The sequence below is a fragment of the Musca domestica genome, unplaced genomic scaffold (genome assembly GCF_030504385.1).
Source record: "Musca domestica strain aabys unplaced genomic scaffold, Musca_domestica.polishedcontigs.V.1.1 3, whole genome shotgun sequence".
In the NCBI taxonomy this organism is placed as follows: Eukaryota; Metazoa; Arthropoda; class Insecta; order Diptera; family Muscidae; genus Musca; species Musca domestica.
In genome coordinates, this window is record NW_026712299.1 from 26,594,628 (window position 1) to 26,618,274 (window position 23,647).

Below are 23,647 nucleotides of genomic sequence, written 5' to 3' on the forward strand. Positions count from 1 at the left end.
GAATGATTAAAATCTCGTATTTGCACTTTTTATACCCTACACCACAAGGTGGTCAGGATATTATGTATTTGTTTGTTTGCAAAAGGAAACGAGATAGGCCCATAGTTCTTTTTGATGATCTGCATAGAACCACATTCTGAGTCGATTTTTGCATGTCCGTCGTCCGTCCTTCTGTCTGTCCATGTATTTTTGTAAACAAAATACAGGTCGTATTTATTGCCCGATCCAGATGAAATTTTACACAATTTATGTGTTTGACCCAAGGACGAACGCCATTGAAATCGGAGATAATCGCTAAAAATTTAGATATAGCTCCAATATATATCTTCATCCGATTTGCACCTAACGTGTAATAGCAGCCCAAATAGTTTGGAATTTTGCACATACGATTAAATTAGGCCTTAAAATAATCGGTTACGATGATCGAAATCGGTTCAGATATAGCTATAGCTCTCATATATATTGTTCATCCGATTTGTCTTTTTTGGCCTCCACTGCCGTAATATGCACTCTGTAACAACGAAATTTGGGGAAACATATGAAATACTGCCCAGAAATATCCTTGCCAAATTTTATCGACATCGGTTCAGATTTGGATATAGCTCCCATATATATCTTCGTCCGATATGCCTTTTATTGTGCACCAAACGTGTAATATTAGCCCATATGGGATGGAATTTGAAACACACGAATTTGAGCCTAGAAACAAGTATGTCAAATTTGGTGAAAATCGGTTAAGATATAGGTATAGCTCCCATATATATTGTTCATCCGATTTGTGGTTTTAGGTCCCTCACATGCGTAATATGCACTCCACAACAATGATCTTTGATACCAGATATCAGATACGTCTCAGAAATAAGTGCATAAAATTTTATCAAGATCGGTTCAGATTTGGATATAGCTCCCTTATCTCTTTATCCCTTATTTCTTATCCCTTATATCTTTATCTTTATCCGATTTCAGGTTTATTGTGCACCAAATGGCTAATATCAGCCCAAATGGACTGAATTTTGGCATTTCCGACGGAATTCTGCCCAGAATCAAGTACTTCAAATGTTGGTCAACATCAGTTCAGATGTAGCTTCATTCGTTTTGGTGTTAAAATCCCTCATATGCGTAATTTGCACTCTCGCAACAATGATATTTGATACCGGACATCAGATACAGCTCGAAAATACCTCTGCCAAATTTCATCGAGATCAATTTAGATCGAGATATATTTTTTCCGATATCAATCCAAATGCACTGAATTTTTGGAATTTCGCCTGAATTCCTCCTAGAAACTAGTACTTCAAATTTTGTGTAAATGGGTTCAGATATACCTATAGCTCCCATATATCACTCCACAAGAATTGTATTTGGTACTAGATAACTTATGGATCGGATCAGACAAGGATATTGCTCCCAAGTAGCTAATACCAGCCTAAATGGACTGAATTTAAAGTCCCTCATATGCGTAATATGCACTCCTCAACAATGATATTTGATATACCTCTGCCAAACTTTATCGAGATCGGTTCATCGGATTTTACGATTTAAATACGCATACTCACCATACATTCGGTGAAACTCGGTCTGGTATATCTGTTAGTGTAATTCTCATTGAAGTCATATCATGCACTATACAGCAATGTTATTTGATACCAGGGTAAGGGCTTGGGTTACAAAAGCTTCCGTTAAATTTGGTCAAAATCGAATCAGAGTTGGATATAGTTCCCAAACTGTGACTACTCCAAAGCCATAATACACATTCAAATATGGTTCATAGTTGGTATGATCTACTTCACATAAATTCGCAATTTATACTTTTTTTGTTACCGGAGCTCTACTACATACGCATGGTGGTTTAAGGTATCATATATTCGGCTCCGCCCGACTTTTGACCTTTGCTAACTGTTTTTTTTTTTTAATAAATCTGTATATAACAGATGTAACATCAACCTTTGATGAACCAGTGGATAAAACTTTGAGAACCTTTGAGAACAGACAAGTCCTACTTGCCAAATTCGGTCATGGAGAAAAAAAACTATAGTGACAATTCATTTTTATACCCTACAACACTATGTGTTGGGGGTATTATAAGTTTGATTGGGCCAAAAATTATGTAACACCTCGAAATATTGATTTCCCACATAGGAAAGTATATATGGATCTTCCTATCTCGCCGAGTTGAGTCGATCTAGCTATGTATGTCCGTCCGTCCGTCTGTCCATGTTAATTTGTAATCACTCTACAGGTCACAATTATGGCCCGATCTTCACGAAATTTAGAATGGAGGTGGGGCTAGGGTCAGAATAGAACCCTATTTCTTTTGGAGATGATCGCATAATATTTAGTAATACTGAAAAAATGTCGGATTTTGCAGTAGCTATACAGGTCGCAATTATAGACCAATCGACGCGGAACTTCGCATGTAGCTAGAGTTTAGGGCTGGGAAGAAGCCTACCAAATTGGGTGATCATCGGATAATATTTAGCGGGTAAAATAGACCATATCTTTTGTGTTGAAAAATTCAAAATTTTTCACTAAACTGCGAATATTTTAAATCCCGGCGAAATCACAAAGCCATGACAAGGTTACTCCTGATCTTTACATTGATGTTAACATCCAACAAAACGGATATATATAGCAAAATACGTGCGATATATATGTCTATCAAAGAAGGTATGCTTGAAAGATCTCTTATATGTCGAGAACGGCTGAACTGATTTCGACAGTTCTCATTAATTCAGAATGGCCTCTTGGTAGGAAAGAAAAAACGTCTAAAAAAATCGCATAAAAATATCTCTCTAAAGATGAAAATATTGATTTTGTAAAATTTTCTCATATTTTTTCAATTTTGTCACATTTTTGGCATATTTTCATTTTGAATTAAACATTTGGTAATATTTCTACAGCTAACAAAACTAAGTAGTTAGGATATCAGGATATCATATACAGATCGCATTTATGGCCCGATCCTTACGAAATTTTGCATGGGGATCAGATGAGGGTCAGAATAGAAGCCTACTCTTCTTGGAGATGATCGCCATATATTTAGGGGTTGAAATGGACCAAAAAAACTGCAAAATTATCAGCAGGTCGTAATTATTGCCCGAACCTCACGCACATTTTAAATGGGGGTTACGGGCATTGCAAAAGGCCAAGCAGTTTTGGATGGCCATCCAAAAATATTCAATGTGTGAAGTAGTTTGCCAACTTTTGTAGACAAAATACGAAAATGTCCATTCCAGTGACTTTTTGGAGAATTCATAAATACAGGAAAGACGCACTTCTGACTATTTCGTTGAAGAATATTGTCAAATGTCTGTATCTCATATAGATGCGTTTCACTCAAAAACCAATAATAAATGTTAATATTTTGCCACTTCAGAGAGATTATAGGTCTTTGGGAAATATTGGTCCCAGATCTAGGAAGACCATTTACGTGCAACATCTATGGAAATGATTGCTCACATTAGTTCAAGTTTCTATTATTCGAAAATTAGAGAACGAAACCTGATGGTTTTCTTTTATTATTTGTCACAATATCTTGTGGAATTCTTTCGAGTATCTTGTCTATATAAACTGTATCATTTATTATAGTGTTGTAGGGTATTCAACGGTCGGCCACACTCGACTGTAGCCTTTGCTTACTTGTTATAAATAACGTTAACGGTAGTAAGTAACTATTTACCACCGACGTTTTCTATAGGGTAATTACTGATGCCAAAATGTACTTACTCAACCCATTATTTGATAATGCTATTTTTTACTGCGATATAGTCCAGAATCACTTGAATTGCTTCTTCCGCATTAACAAATTTGCTGAGTACAAAATACCAGCCCTTCTCATAAATAATCAAATAAATTTTAAAGTACCTCTTCTACCTGTAACCTACTTTATTAAAAAGGTATAGCATATGCCTGTTATTTCAGTCGAATTCACTAAAGCTTTAGGGGTTTTAAAATTGCTTCAGGCCCCCGTAAGTAACAGCGCTACACGATCTACTTTAATGATATTTGACAATCTTTGGAGGTCCGAACTCTCTTGAAGCTGAAGCTACATAACTGAGAAGAACCGAAAAAAGACTACAGGGTGAGATAAAAAAAAACTGAAACAAAGTCAAACGCCTTAATTTTTAGGTTTTCTTTTTCAATTTTATTGAATGAAATAACAAAATGTCGGAAATAGCATCATATTTTAGAATACGTTTAGATTTGTTCGAATTGGGCCCTTTGCCACGAATTATGACCTTCAAACGGCCAATGAAACCGTCACACGCTGGCCGAATGTTGCTCTGCGGTATTTTGGCCCATTCCCGGCGAAGCGCTTGCTTGAGGTGATCGACACTTTGGTATTTTTTTCTAAAATACTCCAGACACAACAGACCAACGGATTGCTATCGGGAGATTTTGGTGGTCATTGAGCTCTGGAAATGAAGCGAGAAACCTCATTTTGTAATCATTCTTGGGAGGCGCATGCTGAGTACGATGATGCTGAGTCCTGTTGGACTGTCCAAGTCCTGCGGCCTAAATGTTTGCGTGCCCAAGGCTTTAATACACCCTCCAAAATATTTTCTTGATAATATTCGGCATTTATGATGATGCCACGATCGATTAATACGAGCGGAGAGCGACCATCGGCTGTTATGACGGCCCACACCATCACCATGGCAGGCGCTTGAGTTCTGGTGGCCAACCGAAGGTGCACATTTTCAGCTGACCTCTTTGGCAAGTAAACTCGATCATTTTGTTTGTTTATAAACTGCTGGACAACGAATGTTTTCTCATCGGAGAAAACCAAATTCTGCAGTTCACCACTTTCAGCCAATCGAAGTGACTCTTTAGCACTTTTGAGTATATTTTCTTTCTGTTGCGGTGTAAGTTCTTGCACTTTTTGGAATTTCAATGGCTTTACCCCGAGCTCATTTTTCAATATTTGCAGAATGGAATATTGCGATATGTTCAGCTCTCGAGCCATTTTTCGGCCACTGCGACGCGGGTTTCGATCAAGTTGCTTCTTTACTTTTCGAACCATTTCTGCTGATGTTGCTGTTTTCTTCCGTCCACTTCCTTGACGTCGGGCTACGTTACCAGTAACACGGTAACGAGCGATATTACGAGACACAAAATATTTATTCACATTAAATGTTGGAGTGCTCTAACGATAACCACTTGTGGTTTTCCAGCCAAATATAAAGAAATCTCACTATCACGCTTGAATTCAATCATGAATAACTATTTTTTTTGAAAAATTCTCACAAAATGCTTTTGTACGTGAATGAGAAAAGAAAACCAACCGAATGTTTTGGCTGTAGATTCATTTCTATTTTGGATCCTGCTCGAAGGATCAATGTTTTTAATGATAAGAATAGAGTCCCATCTCCCTCTTCGATTGTCAACTCTATTCCGTTTTCGGCTCGACTGGAGCAATATTTAGTGAGAAAAGAAACACGACCGCTTCGTTTGTGTGCTATTTCAATTCTTTTCTGGATCCTGCTCGGAGGATCTATGTTTTTAATGATAAGAATAGAGTCAAATCTCCCTCTTCGATTGTCAACTCTATTCGTTTGGGTGTAGTTTCAATTCTCAATCCGGCTCGAAGGACCAAATGTAATGAGAAAAGAAAACCAACCGAATGGTTTGGCTATTGCTTCAATTCTGATTTTATTTAAAATACTTGTTCCTTACGTACTACTGAAACTAATCTAACTTAACCTAGTCGCAGCCACACAATTGTTCTTATCTATTCTAATATTGAATGGAGAACATTGCAGGGCTGCTTGACGTCTCATTCAAGTGGTCTTGTACATCTACTGAGAGCATCGCATATTCCTCTTCCAGTTTAGATGTTAACAGTACCGAAATATAGGGCTTCTGAGGAAAAATCTAACGTGACTTCACGTAGCACTGGTGTTAAAAATTCAGGGAATTCACATTTCCTCGAAAAGAAGGCAAACTTTGTTTTAGACGGAGTTACACCTGGCCTTTGGGAAACCAGTAATTGGGAAGTATGTATCAACAGCAAATTGTAAAGAAATAGGGTTTAAAATTAGACGATGCCAATTAATTGATACCCTTAAGGATGCCTTAAATCAGAGAATACACTCGTAATAAAGGGTGTTTATTTAAGCTAGATAGAACTTTAAATTGTTAAAAGTAACACAAAAACTTAAATTTTGATGATTTTTTTATTTGTTTCAGTATACTCTGACAAATCATCATGAATAGACTCACGCTTGAACAACGCTACGAAATTATCCAAATTTACTTTGAAAATCAGGCTCTAGAGCAGTTGGCAATTGACTCGTTGTTTTATCGCAAAATTCTGTTCAGCGATGAGGCGCATTTTTGGCTTAACAGGTTTGTTAATAAGCAAAATTGCCGCATATGGAGTAAGACCAATCCACAAGAGACCCTACAGACTCCATTACATCTAGAAAAATGCAGAGTATGATGCGCTTTTCACGCTGGTGGCATTATCGGACTTTATTTCTTCAAAAAAGAGGCCGGAGTTACGGTCATTGGAGATCGTTTGTTTAAAAATATGTATGACATTGATCCGGAGGAGATGTGGTTTCAATAGGATGGCGCTATGTGCCATACGGCGAACGCAACCATCGACTTATTGAAATCAAAATTTGGCGATAAGTTGATTTGAGAAGTAGACCTGTCAATTGGCCTCCAAGGTCGTGCGATTTGACACCTCTCGATTATTTCCTGTTGGGCTACGTTAAGTCACTGGTTTATGCTGATAAACCAGCAACAATTGACGCCTTGGAGGCCAACATTGTTCGTGTTATTCGCGACATACGGCCAGCAGTGCTCGAAAAAGTGGCCAAAAATTGGACGTCCAAAATACACTTCGTCAAGAACAGCCGCGGTGCCCATATGCCCGAAATCATTTTCAAATGTTAATGTCCCGTATTGATCTTTCGAATACAAAAAAAATTGATTAAAATATATTTTTTTGTGTTATTTTTTACAATTTCAAGTTCTATCGGGCTTAAAAAACACCCTTTTTAAATCTTTCACGACGGGAAAGAAATCCAGTCAGTTCACATTTTTAAAAATTAGCTACAAAACGTTTTTAAATCTAATATTTCCAAACAAAAAACTTACCTTTAAAATATTTTTGAAGTTTTTGTTAGTGTTTCTTTTTTTCAGTATTTATTTTATTATTTTTCTGATCTGTTTGGAACACTGCTATGTTTTAAAATTAATTTGAATAGTTTCTCTATTTATTTTTGTGTTTTGCTTCACACGGGGCCATAAAATAGTTGCTTATTTTGGTGATGTTTTAGTTTATTTTTAATTTGTTTATGTTTTTTTCCATTAAATTTGTTTTGATTCCGATTGCACACAATGTCAAATGATTTGAGAATATCTTGTTTTCAATTTTTGAATATTTTTGTTTTCCTGCACATAAAAATGTTGATTTGTTTTCCTTCTTTTAAAGTTGTTTTAAACTATGGATTGTTTAATGATTTTCCGCTTGTGATTGATGTTAGGTACGGTCTTTTCCAATAAAAATTATTTTTGGTTTTCACTTCAATTTCAAGGGCTGTAAAAATAAATATTAGAAGATTTAAAACAATATATTAAAAATCAAAAATTAAAAAATTAACTTAAAACTGGGATAATTATTCTCAAAAAAAAAAAAAAAAAAAGATCCAGCTGTTTATTAAATTTATTTGACACATTTTTTATTTATTTCTTATTTTTCAGTGGGGATTAAACTTTCTGTCTGTTTTCAAAATTATAACGGTCAATAACTTCTTTAAACATTTGGGTTTGTTTTGATTTTGTTTTTTTTCGAAAACCTGTTATTCGTGTGGCTGTTGGAGGTGGCGCGGCTTGGCTCGTTTTGTTTAATCGATGCACGGAATGCGGTTAAATTTTTGTATTTTTATTTTGTTTTCAATTTTTTTCAACATTTTGTTGTATTTTTTCACGTTTTTGCAATGCAGTATATAGTAGAAGGTAGGGAAGTTAAATATTCATTCATTAAATTTTTGCATTTTTTTGTGTTGGCATTGCCGTTGATTTTTTATTTTTATTTTTTTTTTAATTTTTTTTATTCGAAAAGCAACGTCACTTTGCAGTTTCTCGTTTGTTGTGTTTATTGTTATTATTTTTTTTATTGTTATTGTTGTTGTTGTCACAGCTTTGATTAATAAAATGCACAACTTCCGTTTATTAATTCCACGTTTTTTGTTTGCTTTCCTCCAGATTTGCACTGACTTTGATTTTGCTATTGCATTTCGTGGAAGCGGCGTGCATGTGCACATGTGTGTGTGTGTGTGCGTTTGTATGTTTTTGTTGTTACGTCTTTTTTTTTTGCAGCGCTTTTTTATTTCGGGGGTTTGTTACAAATATGAAATTGTGCTCTCTTGCATCGTCTCTGCCGAAAACAGTGATGCCACTGAATAGAACTATGAAAAACGATGCAAATATTCCGACCAGACATTTAATCGTGGATTAGGTAATATATTAAGGGCTAAACAGAACGAGCGCGTTGAGCTTTTTACGCGTCGAATATTAACGATAAATCAACAACCACTCGCTGCGAGTCGTTGTGTTACAGATAGCGTGAAATATCTCAATGTTCCCATTCCATTCAGCGAAAGTTATGACAGAAAAATGTATTGAAAATGGTGACCCTTTGTGGGTAAGATAACAGATATATATCATCTTCACAACAGATTCTCTGACCTATGTGGGGGAGGCACAAGACGAAATAGTCCGATCTTTACCATCTTTATAACAGATCTTGTGTGGATGGAAATATTGAGATGTACCAAGTCTGAATAGAATCTGATATTAATTTTGCGTTTTACGAGCTTCATGGATATTGAAAATTTTGACCTTTTGTGGGGGAGGTACCAGAAGGAGTGGGCCGATATGTCCCATCTTCATTGCAGATCTTGTGTTATTAGAAATAATGGGATGAGTAAAATATGAAGATAACCGGATGCTTATTTCGGATTTTTTAATAGTTTTTGATTATTCAAAACTTTGACCCTTTGTGGGATGTGAAAAGTCTGAATGGAAACGGATGTTGATTTCGCATTTTATGAGCTTCATGAGTATTGCACATGTTGAGCAAAATAGGGTGATCCTTTTTTACTTTCTATGCAGTAAAATATTTTCTTTGAAAATTTCGACCTTTATGGGGGAGGCACCAGAAGGAGTGGACTGAACTTCGAACTCGATCTGAGTTTGATTATAATATTACGATATACCAAGTTTGGACTGCATCGAATACTCCCTTCGAAAGTTATCGTGCGCACCAGCCAGACAAACAGACGGACGAACACCCCTAGATAAACTCCAAATGTCCTGAAACGGTTTTGGTCCAATAAGACATAGGGTCTAAAACCGTTATTTCGATAAGGCGCGTTTTGGCCGTATCAAATGGTATATATCCTCTGTAGCCATATGACTGAGGGTATAAAAAACTTGGTATCGACGTCACCTTTCATGTGAAGTTTGCAGCAGACTTCCGAAAATCTGGCTCGAATTCGAGTAAGAGTGAGACTCGTTAAAAGTGGAGCGGCAGCTCTCGAGCGAGTTTAAAAAGAAGTCTTTGAAACGGAGGATCAAACAAGAGGAGAGTATATTTTCTTTCATAGACGAGTATAGATCTGATCACCTACGGCTAAATTAAGAGCCTAACATTTTGGTAAAGACTAAACCTTATCCTCAAGATTCCACTGCATCCCAAATACAATCTTCTGGACCTGGACAAAACGAAATCTATATGACGAATATGGTCGATCCATTCCAAAAATACTACCCTAAGCTATTACACATTACCCGTGACAGGTATTCCCTCTCTACCTAAGTTCAGAATTGGCTGAAATCAAGGTAGACAAAAAACCATCGATCTAGAAAAGTCATTGCTCAACGTTTTCCAACTTAAGGAGCCATATAACAAAAAACCGATGCAATTTTTCGAGGTTCTCGATAGGCTACCTATATTGGACATCATCGGCATAGTTGAACGTCAATGTGAGGAACCGGAATATTACAAGAAAATTTGTTATATAACATCGGACCAAAGAGGGAACCTTGAGTAAAAGCAGCTAACATTGGGCGGCGAATAGAGAGTTGGTCACCCAAATTTTTTTCTGAAAAAGCAATCCACAAGAATGGTCGCTATCATTTTACAGGTTCGGCTGGAATTCATATGAATATTCATGGGCTAAAACGGAGTCAAAATCTCTGGAGTTTCTGGAGAGATACAATAGTTCCGTAATTCCTGTCGAAGCCTTTGACAACAAAGCTACTAAACACCTTTTAGGCGTGGGTCAGGGAGATACTAAAACCAAATTGACAATTCCGTAATGTCCTTGTTTTTTTCCGCGGTTCTCCTCATCTAAAAGGAAGGATGTGAGGCTCCACCTTCCATTGTATTCTTCCTAGTGTGAAAATATTAACAGTTTGAGACTCAGTGACATCATTCGAAAAATTTACCCACGAAATTATTTCAAGTTGGTATTTAAGAAGATTTGGTAGATAAAAACCTTGAAGTCTAAAATTGTCTATATAGATACCCGATTTGGTATGGTCCCCATATAAGGACCTCATCCACTTTATAGTTTTTTGAAAAATGGTAGAGGGTATTAAAAGTTCGTCCTGCCTTATTTTATGTTTGTATAACCTACACCACATAGTGGTAAGGGTATTATGTCTTTGTGCATTTGTTTGTAATATGGAGAAGGAAGCGAGATAGACCCATAGTTACTTTTGAGGATCTCCATAGACTCACTTTCCGAACCCAAACGACCTGAATTTTGGCACATCGGACCATACTCAGTCTAGAAGGAAGTACATCAAATTTGTTGAAAATCGGTTCAGATATAGCTATAGCTCCCATATATATGTTTCATCCGATTTGGTGTTTAAGTCCCTCACATTCGTAATATGCACTCCACAAGAAAGATATTTGCTACCAGATATCAATTACAGCCCAGAAATAAAACTGCCAAATTGTTTCAAGATCGGTTCAGATTTGGATATAGCTTTTATAAATATATTCAACGGATTTCCGGTTAATTGTGCACCAAATAGCCAATATCAATCCAAATGACCTTAGTTCAGTCTAGAAGCAAGTACATCATGTTTGGTGAAAATCGGTTCAGATATAGCTATAGCTCCCATATGTATGTTTTATCCGTTTTGGTGTTTAAGTCCCTATAGAGATCGGAAATACTATTGGTAAATTTTAAAGAGATCGTATAAGGACTGGATATAGCTCCCATATATATATATATATATATATATATATATATATATATATATATATATATATATATATATATATATCCTTAATCCGATTTCAGGTTTATTGTGCATTTTTTTATTATAATCCTTCTCGAAGTGATATCATGCACTCTGTATCTCACTTTGCAATTTAACCTGCATTCCAGCTTTGGACTTCGCTGGTGTTACTTGCCAGCGAAATGGACAATCCGTTTCTTATTTCGAAATTGTGCCTCGGGAGTATTTGCACCGAGTTTCAAACTATTTTGTAAAAATATTGTTTTCATAACACTTTCAGCGTTAAAAATTGCCAAAAAGCGAGTTGACATCCCTGGTCGTTTGCTGTTTATTTTTCGTTTTTTGGCGATTGTGTCTTTGTGTGAGTGTGTTTTTGCGAATAGTGTGGTGGCGTGGTGATGGTGGTTGGAGTGACTGCCGTAGTAAAAAAGTTGTCGAAGAAAAAAACTATGAATGAGTTGCGTTTTGTTGTTTTTTCTTTTCGTTCTTTCTTCTTGTTCTTGGCGAAATGTGACACTCTCTTTCGCTTGGGGAGAGTCGGCGTGTGTGTGTGTGTGTGTTAGGTTGGGTATGTGTGTTACATGGGGGTTACCCCGTCGGTGTATGTTCGGTTGTCTGTCCTTTTTGTATGAATGGCAATGACGATGACGACGGTGATGATGATGATGATGTTTGTCATTGTTGATGACGATGATTACGTTAAAATGTTTTTTGCACATTTGCCGTTACTATTGTTGTTGTTGTTACTGTTGTGTTGTGTTTTGTTACGTTATAATATGAGTCAAGTGCCGGCATGTGTTTCGTTCATCGTTTTTCTGGCTGTGCGCTAGATTCTCTTGCGCCCCTCGAGTGCATCAAAACATATATATGTATGTCTGCACGTGTGTGTGTTTGCAAATGTTTTGCCTTTTCCCGTTTTGTTGTGCTCTGTGTTTTTCTGTTCATTTTTCCACAACTGCACTTTTTCTTTGCCACTAGGATTTGTGTTTTTTCTTTTTTCGTGCATGCATCTAAACATGAGGAGCAACGTACATACGTAACGTAGGTAGGTAGGTATAACTGTTGTATCTGTGTTTGCAATTTGTTTTGATTTTCATAATTTCGTTGCTTTTTTTCTCAAGTTCTTTGCTAAGCTGCTAGCCAGCCGAGCGTGTGCTTGTTTGTGCTGTTGTTCTTCTTCTCCTTCGTCGTCTTCATTTGTATTAATCTCAGTTTAAACGGAAAAATTGATAATGAGTTTATCATAGTAGACAAACAAAAAAAAACAAATAAAAACACAAGAAAATCGTTCGTAATTTTCTCAAGTTCAAAATAATGTAAGACAACGCTGGCGACGCCGAAGACAACAGCGATGACGATATGTCACAAAAAGGAAAGACGCAATAAAAGAAAATTAAATGACTAATAATCGCACACACACACATCTTTTTTACAGGGAATTTCCGAAATTTATTAAGACGATGAAATATTGGAAGTTGTATTCAAAGCTTCATTTTCACTCACCAAATCATATAACCTGTATTACGGCAGTTATAAAAAATTAATATATTCCAAAACTACTGAGAAACTCGCTTGACATAATATAAATTGTTAGTGCGTTCTATGATACTGGGTTCAACTCAACAACGAGGGCTCGTTCACCAGCCCGACTTCTCTTTTCTCTTTCAAATCATAAACAAATCTGTGTTGCATTTTATTATTTTTATACCCTCTACCATAGTAAGAGGGTAAGTTTCTCATTCCGTTTGTAACACCTCGAAATATACATTTTAAACCTCAGAAAGGTATATATTCATGTGCAGTACAAAAATCTTTGTCGATTTAGTGATGTCCGTCGGTCTGTCTGTCTTTTAAAATTTTACTTAGATCTACCTTCTTAGGCTCTCAGAACTTTTGATATTGAAAATGTGTCATATAAAGCATGCTCCAATTAGAACTCAATTGTCAAGTTTGAAATAAAACACAGATGTTTAAAAACCAGTAAAGAAAAGTCATAAGTCGGGCGGGGCTCCGGTAACAAAAGAATTTATTTGAAGTAGATCATGCCATCTATCAATATTTGGCTTTAGAGCAGTTATAATTTGATTTCAGAGGGAACTAATATATGGGTGGCATATCCAATTCTGAATCGTTTCTCACTAGATTTGACGGAGATATTTTTATCCTTTGTACCAAAGAACATTGCTATAGAGTGCATGATATCACTTCGAGAAGGATTTTGTTAAAAAAATATGTATCCGCGCCCAATTCCACCAAATGGAAAGGTACGTCCCGAAATTCACTGCATTTGGGCTGATATTAGTCATTATTTGGACAATAAACCTTAAATCGGATTAAGGATATATGGAGGGCTCACTGCTATACCGAACCAAGTCATGAAAAATAAAAAATGCCGAAACTAGTGCCAATGTCCCCGCATGTGGCAAATCTATTTACTCTGCAAAGCACAATGTCAAAAAGTGTTTCGTTCCAAAGATAACGGTAAAAAACCTAAGTCAACGACTGTCCTTTTCGTTTTTATTCAAAGCAAAAATGAACCAAGTCAATGTGTTTCACTTTGAATCAGTACTATTAGTGAGCAAGTGCATATTGCCGTTCATTTTTCAGCAATATTAAAAAAACCAGTAAAGAAAGTCTTAAAGTCGGGCGGAGCCGACTTTGTGATACCCTACACCACTTTGCTAATTTAGTAGAGCTCGGCATAACAATTAAAACTTATTATGGGAGAATCCAATCATACACGCTATGATTATAATTAAAATTTAAGGTTCAAAGGACTAAATATTCCGAAGCATTTGCATCTTTTAAATTCGGACTTGTATTGCCCATTTGCACAATTAATTTGAAATCGGATAAAAGTATATATGGGAGCTATATCCATATATAATAATATATTTCTGAGCTGTATTTGATATATTTCCCCAAATATTGTTGTTACAGAGTGCATATTACGGCTGCGGAGGACAAAAATAACAAACCGGATTAAAAATATATATGGGAGCTATAGCAATATCTGAACCGATCTTCACCAAATTGACACACCAGCTTTTAGACTTAATTCGGTCGAAAGTGCCAAATTTCATCTAATTTGGGCAAATATTTGACGTTTGGTGCAAAATAAAAGATAAATCGGACGAAGTTATATATGGGTCCTATATCCAAATCTGAACCGATGTCGATAAAATTTAGCAAATGTATTTCTGAGCTGTATTTGATATATTTCCCCAAACATTGTTGTTACAGAATGCATATTACGTCTGCGGAGAACAAAAATAACAAATCGGATGAACAATATATATGGGAGCTATAGCTATATCTGAACCGATTTCGATCAAATTTGGCATACTTATTTTCAGGTCCAATCTAATCGTACGTGCAAAATTCCATACTATTCGGGCTGATATTACACGTTTGGTGCACAATAAAAAGCAAATCGGACGAAGAAATATATGGCAGCAATATCTGAATGTTGACCGATTTCAATAGGATTCGTCCTTGGGCCAAACAAATGATTTGTGCAAAATTTCATCTGGATAGGGCAATAAATGCGAACTGTACTTTGTTTACAAAAATACATGGACAGACGGACGGACGGACATGCATAAATCGACTCAGAATGTGATTCTATGCAGATCATCAAAAGGAACTATGGGTCTATCTCGTTTCCTTTTACCTGTTAGAAGCAAATGCACAAAGACATAATACCCTTGTGGTGTAGGGTATAAAAACTAGTTAAAAGGTATGTATACCCTCAGCCATAGTACGTGGAGGGTATAGTATGGAGGGCATATTGAGTTTGTCATTCCGTTTGTAACACCATGAAATATATATTTTAGACTCTACAAAGTATATATATTCTTGATCAGCATAAAATTCAATGTCGGTTTTGCGATGTCCATCAATCGGTGGAAATCACTCTAGCTTCCGAGCCAATTGAGGTAGGTTGATAAAATTTTACTCAGATGTGTGTTTGGTCTACAGGGCGTTTGGTATTGAAAATGATCGGTATTTTGGTGACTTTCGTATTTCGTATTCAGAAATTTGATGTTTTTGCGATATTATTTACCGGATGTTTCCAGTTTCCCATTTAAATGTTGTAATGGACTATGACAAAACTTGCCTGTGCAGGTCCACGTTTTCGTATAGACCCCATATTACGGTAACTCCCCATATTCGCTATTTTTATAATTTTTAAAAGTATAATCGTTTTGAAAAGGTGAATAATTCCGGCAAAGTGGAAGCACAATGTGCGTAAGCTTCGCTGCAACAGTGGAAAAGCATACACAAATTATGATTGTGGATGCAAAATAAAATGTAACAGCCAGGTGAATGAATCTGACAGAGAAGTCATTTTGGAAACTTGCAGATTATGCAAAACAAAATGTATTTTTATTATAAAGTATTCAGCACGAAATTCTATTTACATTTTAAGTCTCCGAATAAGGATACCTGTCGAATTTGTGATGGACTTGACATGAGAATAAAATTCGATGGAGAAGAAAATACAAATTTAATTTGGCAACAGGAACTTCATTTAAAAGCAGCACAGCTAGCTCGAGACTCACTGAATACAGAAGTACCATCTGATGAACACTATATCTGTACTTTCGACCTTAAAAAAGCATTGCCTTTTCCAAAGCTATCAACATCAGTTGCTTATTACAAGCGGAACATCAACTATATTTAGTCATATAGCGAACACTTTATTATATATTGTTGACTTGGTTCGCTTTAGCTATGAAACATTCAAATTTTATTCAGAATAATAATGAACCAAAGTAGATTTTTTTGTTTTTAAATATTTTTTAAGTAATATATTTATATATTTTTGTTTTTAAATTTATATCATTAGTTAATTTTGAATATAGACTTTTACATTTTCTTTTAGTAGACTGAAATATTCCTTCTAGAAATTAATGGCAGTGCATTTACTTTACCTCTAAATATCTTCGAATTATGTTTTTATGACATAGTTCGGTATAGCTGTGAACCCTTCATATATGGGAGCTATATCCAAATCATAGCCGATTTTAATAAAATTTGGGAAGGGTATTTTTCTTATGTAGTGCATATTACGAATATCAGGGACTTAAAACTTAGGGGAGCTAAAGCTATATCTGAACCGATTTCCACCAAATTTGATGTATTTTTTTATACCCTCCATCATAGTATGGAGGGTATATTAAATTTATCATTTCGTTTGTAACACCTCGAAAAACACATTTCATACCCCACAAAGTATAGATATTCTTAAAAAGCAAAAAATTCGATGTCCGTCCGACTGTGGAAATCACTCTAGCTTATGAAAGAAACGAAGTAGGTTGATAAATTTTTTCTCAAACGTATATTATGTCTGCAGGACCTTTGGTATTAAAAATGGGTCATGTACGTCTACGTTTTGTACGTTTACGTTTTGGTATAATTGTAGCTCCCTTTTTCGGTATTTTGGTGATTTAAGCGAAATTATTCACCGGAATTGTTTCAAATTTGGTATTTCGAAATGGGAACTACAGGATATTGCAGATAATTGTCCGTGCGGGTCCACGTTATTGTATAGCCCTCATATAACGGTACCTCCCGATATTCGATATTTTGATGATTTTAGCGACATTATTCACCGGAATTGTTTCAAATTTGATATTTGAATTTCGTAGGGTTTAGGTGTAGTCTATAAAAAGCTTAAAAAGTCAAGAGATCATTCACGTCGCCGGTATGAAATCATGATATTTATTAGCATGAAGTTAAGCCAATAGGATGTAGTATTATCCTTATCCTATAGCCTATTGATTTAAGCTATCATAATCTTCGAACTTTAAATCATATGGACTGTACTATAAATTATTTTTATTTGAATTTCATGCTTTTGTCTGAATTTTATGTTCTTTTTATCTTTCTTATTTTTTCATAAAATATTACCCCTTATGTTAAAAATGTTGTTACATGTTGGCTATTATTACCAACCCATTGCAACAATTTCATTTAAAAATTCGAATAAATTCTTAGAAATGCCAAATATTGGGTGGAGGCTATGTAGAAACATCAACCGATACAGGCATTTTACTGCCAGAAAAATTTGGTAATTATTCCATGCTAGAGGGATCGGTAGATATTACAGGCTACTGAGCTCCAGATAAATCCATTTAAATGCTCACTGTTCACATTTCCGGGCTAACTTTTTTATGAAGAAATATTTAAAGGTACTGGGTTTTTAAATCCATTATAACGTGCTGTAACCATTAAGTAATCGATTATCGGGTAGCTGGTACAGAAAATTCGGTTTACCTGTATTACTCAGAGCTGCTGCTTAATATTTATCTACCGACGGCTCATGTTGATGTGATAATAACCTTATATGATTACAAACTGTGGATGCTTACTTAGAAGGTAGGTACCGCACTTAAATTCTCCAGCATTATTGTAGAACAAGAACGTTGATAGTTTTTAATAACAAGCGACGGTAAGGTGTGCCAGATAACATTTCATAACAATGATTGAATTTCTTCCGATTACCGTCGGCATTTCGGCTGAAGTTCATTAGCTTTAGATCCTCTCCCACCGGAAGCTATTTCGATTGTGAAGTTCCTAACCTAGATACATACAAGTTTTAAACAATTCAATATAGGCCCATTTTCTTGTATAACCCTTATAAATCGTTCCCACTATATATCAGTATGTATTTCGATAAGTAAATTTCAAAACGACTTAGATTTACTTTAGATTTTTTTTTTTAAATTGTCAATATAACGCCAATTATTATATGATGGAAGGTTAAAATGAATTACGTAATTGGGCAATAGTCCAGCCGAAATAGATACTTAAAATTAAATAACAAACAAATACGTGTAAAGCAAAATTTTTTGTCTAGAGCAAGAATTTAGCGTTGAAAATGAAATGCTAAAAGCGGATGAAATGTCTTTTTTTAATTTTCTCGAAAATATTTTTAGGCCATAAGATTCTCTACAAAAAATATATATTTTTTTCATACTAAAATCTATCATTCCTTAGATATCGCTATTATCGTATTAGCCCGTCCTGTCAAGTTTGGAAAATATCGGATTGTCCCATCGCTTAAACGAGATACATAATATTTTGTTTTTTAGTTTTTAATTTTTGAGAAGAAGGTACCAGATGTCGACCGGCATTTTCTATTTTCAAATCGACATCTCCGGAATTGCAACTTTTTATTAAAAAAAAAAAACATTGGGACAATTTTTTTTAGATAATTAGAAGGTATACATCGTTTGTTTGATCAAAATATTGATATATTGCAGAACCTGTAAGTATGTTAAAATGTTACTACTACAACTGATTTTTCCTTTGTTCGGTCATTTATTATTCTGGAACAGGCCAGTAATTTACCAAAACTTCTGCAGTGCTGGAAGGTACAAACCAGCACAGAAAAGAAGGAGGAGGCCCCATAATGTAAATATATTCGCGATTTAATTGGATCCGTCTGTCTGTTGAAAACAGATGTAGTAATTTGGCGTAATAGTTACAGTCTTCGAAAATTGGTGTTGAAAAAGCTTATTTCATAGTTCCAAGTATTTATATATAAGTGTACCTCCCGATCTACCATATTTAAACGACATTTTCCAATGTAATGGTTTAAATTTCGGTATTAAGATATTGCGAGGAGTTCTATGTCCACTGGCAAATCATTGCGGGTTCACGTTTTCTTATAGCCCCTATGTGACATTACATTCCGAAATTAGGTTTTAAATGATTTTAGCCACAAGGGACAACTTGAAACTGAAACTCGTAACAGACACCAACCCTTGTGGAAGAATTAAGCCTGTGTAGGTTCAAGTTTTTTCATGTCATGATTTTTTGAAAATTTTAACTGATTTCACTTGAACTTCCCATTTAAATGGAAGTCGTTCGAATATTGAATCCCGATACTTTTAAAGGTTCGGTCGAACTTAACGACGTTTTACTAAATTTAATCAAAAATGTTCCCATGTTATGCACATAGGAATTATGTATTTAGGGTAAAAGGGTTAAGTTCATCATTCCGTTTGTAATTTATTAAAAACATAATTTTAGACCCAACAAAGTATATATATTCTTGAACAGAGTAAAATTCCAATTTAGCCCTGTCCGTCCGTCCGTCCATCTGCCAGTCTGTTTTAATTACGCTAGAGTCAAAACGAATTAACATAGGAAGCTAAAATTTTGCACAGATATCAGTCTATTGTCTGCAGGCAGGTCAAGTTCGAAGATGGGATATATCGGTCCACGATATGATAATGCAGCCTTATAACGGTATCCACGATATTCGGTATTTAGATGATTGCACCCAAATTAGTCAATGGAATTGCCTGAAAATCCAGGCAACGAGTTCCTTCTGAGTACTTTACCCCCTAGTAGACTATTGTCTATATAGGTCCCAACAGTATCCCCGATATTCAGTATTTTGATAATTTTAGGAACATTATTCACCGGAATTGTTTCAAATTTCCTATTTGTAGTTCGTAGTGGATACTACACCACGTGTTTGTATAGGCCCCATATTCGCTATTTAGATGATTTTAGCGAAATTTTTACCGGAATTGATTCAAATTTCGTATTTAAAGTTCCTATTGGGTACTACAGCCTATGACAAAAAATTGACTCACGTCTACGTATAGCCCCCAATATAACGATATCTCCCGAAAATCGGTATTTTGATCATTTAAGCGATATTATTAACCGGAATTGTATGAAATTTCGTATTTGCAGCTTGTATTAGGTACTACAACCTATGACGGAAAATTGTCTATGTAGGCCCAGTTCTTCGTATAGCCCACACATAACGGCACCTGCCTTTATTTGGTATTTTGATGATATTCGTGGCATTATTCATCGGAACCGACGAGATGTCCCGATATTTAGTATTATGGAATAGCCTGAGTTTACTATTTCAAGTTTACAGAAAATAGACCACATAATTATCTGTATATACAGGACAAATTATCGATATAGCCCCCATATAACGAAACCCGCTGATATTTGGTCCTTTATTTAAATGAATATAGTAATTTTATAGAGTAAGCTGTAAGTTCCGCCCTACACCATTTGAAACGTTAAAAATTCTGTTAAAATCTTACAAATACCGAATGCAGTCGTTATATTAGGGTCTATATGACGACGTGGGCCTGCATATGCAACTTTTGTCAAATACCATTACAATATTCAAATGAAGAACCTAAAAACAAAACGGTGAATAATGTAGCTAAAATCATCAAAATGCCGAATATCGGAAGGTGCCGTTATATGGGGGCTATACCAAAACGTGAACCTACATGGCCCATTTTCAATATCAAAAGTCCTATAGACATAATATACATTTGAGTAAAATTGTATCAACCTACTTCATTTCGTTCGGAAGCTAGAGTGATTTCCACAGTCGGACGGACATCGCTAAGTCGACATAGAATTTTATGCTGATCAAAAATATATATACTTTGTGGGGTCTAAAATGTATACTTTGAGGTGTTACAAACGGAATGACAAACTTAATATACCCTCCATACTATGGTGAAGGGTATAAAAGGGGTTTCTAAGTCAGTAAAGCGATACGCATTAACCGGTTTAAATACAAACTATTTATGACGTATTTTTCGAGACTTGGAAACATTATATGTAGCATAGATTTTTTTCCAAAAAAATATGCGATTCAGGACAAATGGAACAAATATAGCTCGAGGCAATATTTAAATGTTTAAAAAGGCTTAGATCCCAGGAACGTACGCAGGGAAGCCCTAGACCAGGGTACCCTCTAAAATTATAATTTTCTGATATTTTTATATATATCTCATGGAATATTTAATTTTTTGCTATTTGGCTTCTAAATTACATTGCCGATAGGTCCCGGCCGCAAATAACTAGTTTTGAAGTTATTGTCAAAATTTCATCTTTGAAATCCGTCCTTCGAAAATTGGTGCATTTTAAATATTTACATTTATTTGTCTTTTATGTCATTCGGTTATAGTTTTTATGTTTTATGATAGAGGTTACGAAAAAGTTTGAATATATTTTCATGAGATTTTAATATTTTACACAAGGCATTCATAAATTGTGTTTAACACTGAAATCAAACAAAATACCACTCTTCAATTATGATTGGGCACAGATTATTATTGTTTTTTATTTAAGTTTGATTTTTTATTTGTAAATAAACTAAAAAAAACTGCTTCAAATACCCCAAACTTTTTTTGTTTGACCAAAAAATTCCATATTTGAGAATTCCTGAAGATTTTCTTCCGCAAAACTGTTTTGGCTTCATTAATGTTGCAATTAATTAACATAATTATTATCAATTATTCATGATTAAATTTAAACCGCTGAAGCGCATTGTCTTGCCTTATGCCGAAATTGCACTAATTAACCTCCACATTCACAGGCAAAAGAACACATGGACAGAGCGAGGCACACACACGCACACATACACTAACGGCGAAAATAGTTAAGCACTTAATTTAAGAAATCACTGTTTGGTTTATTTTGATTTCGATGTTTTTTTTTTGTTGATTTGTTGTTGTTATTATTATTTATTTAATTAATTGATTAATTGCATTCACACAGTTTGGTTGGTCGGATGTTTGAATCCAAACGTAAGTATTTTTTTTGTCATTCTAAACATAATTCGCGTATCGCCGAATAATGAGAGACTTCATTGCGAACGTTACAATTGCATTTTTTTATTCAAAACGGGGAAAAATACCAAAAACAAACCGTACTTGTTACCCGCCTGATTGCTGAAAGCGTACTGATTTTGATTATTTGTTATTACGGCGTAACAAGCACAGCACAGCACACCGCAAAAAAGCAACGTAAGTCCGAACAACCGATTTGTTATTGCCGTTTTCTGTGTGTTTTGCACTGTGTTGTCTTCCTTCTTCGTTGTTGCTATTGCTTTTGCTGTTGTTGCTGCTGCTTCTGCTTGTTTGTTGTGTTGGCGACGACGACGACAACGGCAACGACGTTGTCGTCATCATCGTAGTAGTTAATAGTGGTGGTGCTGGTGTTTGGTGGTAGTAGTGTTAGTAGTCGACAGCCATGCACTAAGCTCAAGAAGCTCCACACCGCACAAAAGCACGCTCAAAATCGTATGAAAGACGACGATGATGGCACACAGAACCCAAAAAAGCAGAAAAACAACACAACAAAGAACGGCAATACTGGAGGTTGTACTCGCACTCGTCGCAACTAAAACCACACATCATACATATCACCAACACATGGCCCAACCGAACGACCGAGCGACCGGTGGGGCCGAACAAACTAAAACCGACAATAACAAAAAAAGTTATAGAGCAGTAACAACAACACCGGTAGACAGGACAAAAACACATTTATTTTGAGTAGCAACAACAACAACAACAAAAAACTTCCATAACTACAACACATCAAACCAGAGAGGGAGTCGAGTAGTGAGTAATAAAACATCATTACAACAAAACGATGATAGGCACAATAACGATGATGATGATAAACACACACAGACACACTTCTAAATCAAAACAACTCCCCACTGAACCATCATACATCATCAGCCGTGACCACCCAACCCCACTATCCTCAACCCGTAACCACTTTCAGCAACAAAATAAAAATCACTTTTCGTCATCGCACTTGTGTTTTTGTTTGAACTTCTCGTTCAATCCACTCGAACTCCACGGCCGGCGATATGATAGCACGTCTATTGCCAAACTAAACTGCAAAATTATAAGAGTTCTCAACTAAACTACTCGTACCTCGATTTAGTCGTCATACCAGTCATCCTCCACAAACAGACACTCGCTGCTCATCGCAGGACACATTTCCAACTAGAATGTATAGCAGCTCCCCGCGACATCTAACCAATTCTTTTTTTATGTGTTTACTTCTGTCGTATAAAGGTTGTGTTGTTTTTGTTGTTTTTGCACAAACATAACAATACTAGTTTGTTGTCATCGTCGTCATACTAGAAAGTTCAGTCGGCATTTTATTCCTCGTTCATTCCATACAACATTCATTCATTCATTCATGCTGGACAAACAAAACACACATGGTTGACAGGGTTGCCAAAATGAAGATACAATCTTTTAAGAGGTTCCTCTATAACATTAATGCATATATAATTTTTATACCCCTCACATACGTTTGTAACTCATCAAAATAATAATTTTAGACCTAAAAAAGGCTATATATTCTTAATCAGTGTAAAATTCTACGACGATTTAGACCTGTCCGTTCGTCTGTTGTAATCACGCTAGAGTCAAAAAGAATTAAGATAATGAGCTATAATTTTGCACAGATCAGTATTTTGTCTGTAGGCAGGTCAAGTTCGAGGATGAGCTATATCGGTCCACGATATAAAGGTAATTCCCGATTTTGCGGTATTTTGATTATTTTA

At 35.5% G+C, this 23,647-nt stretch overlaps 1 long non-coding RNA gene across 1 annotated transcript; it reads right to left on the bottom strand.

Moving 5' to 3' along the window:
• Positions 1 to 7,405: 7,405 nt before the first annotated feature.
• Positions 7,406 to 22,325, bottom strand: LOC109613453 (uncharacterized). The gene is made up of 2 exons (XR_009342552.1): positions 21,990 to 22,325; positions 7,406 to 7,549 (listed from the first exon to the last, which is right to left on the bottom strand). It is a non-coding gene; the product is annotated as an uncharacterized LOC109613453 (long non-coding RNA).
• Between the last annotated feature and the right edge of the window lie 1,322 nt (positions 22,326 to 23,647).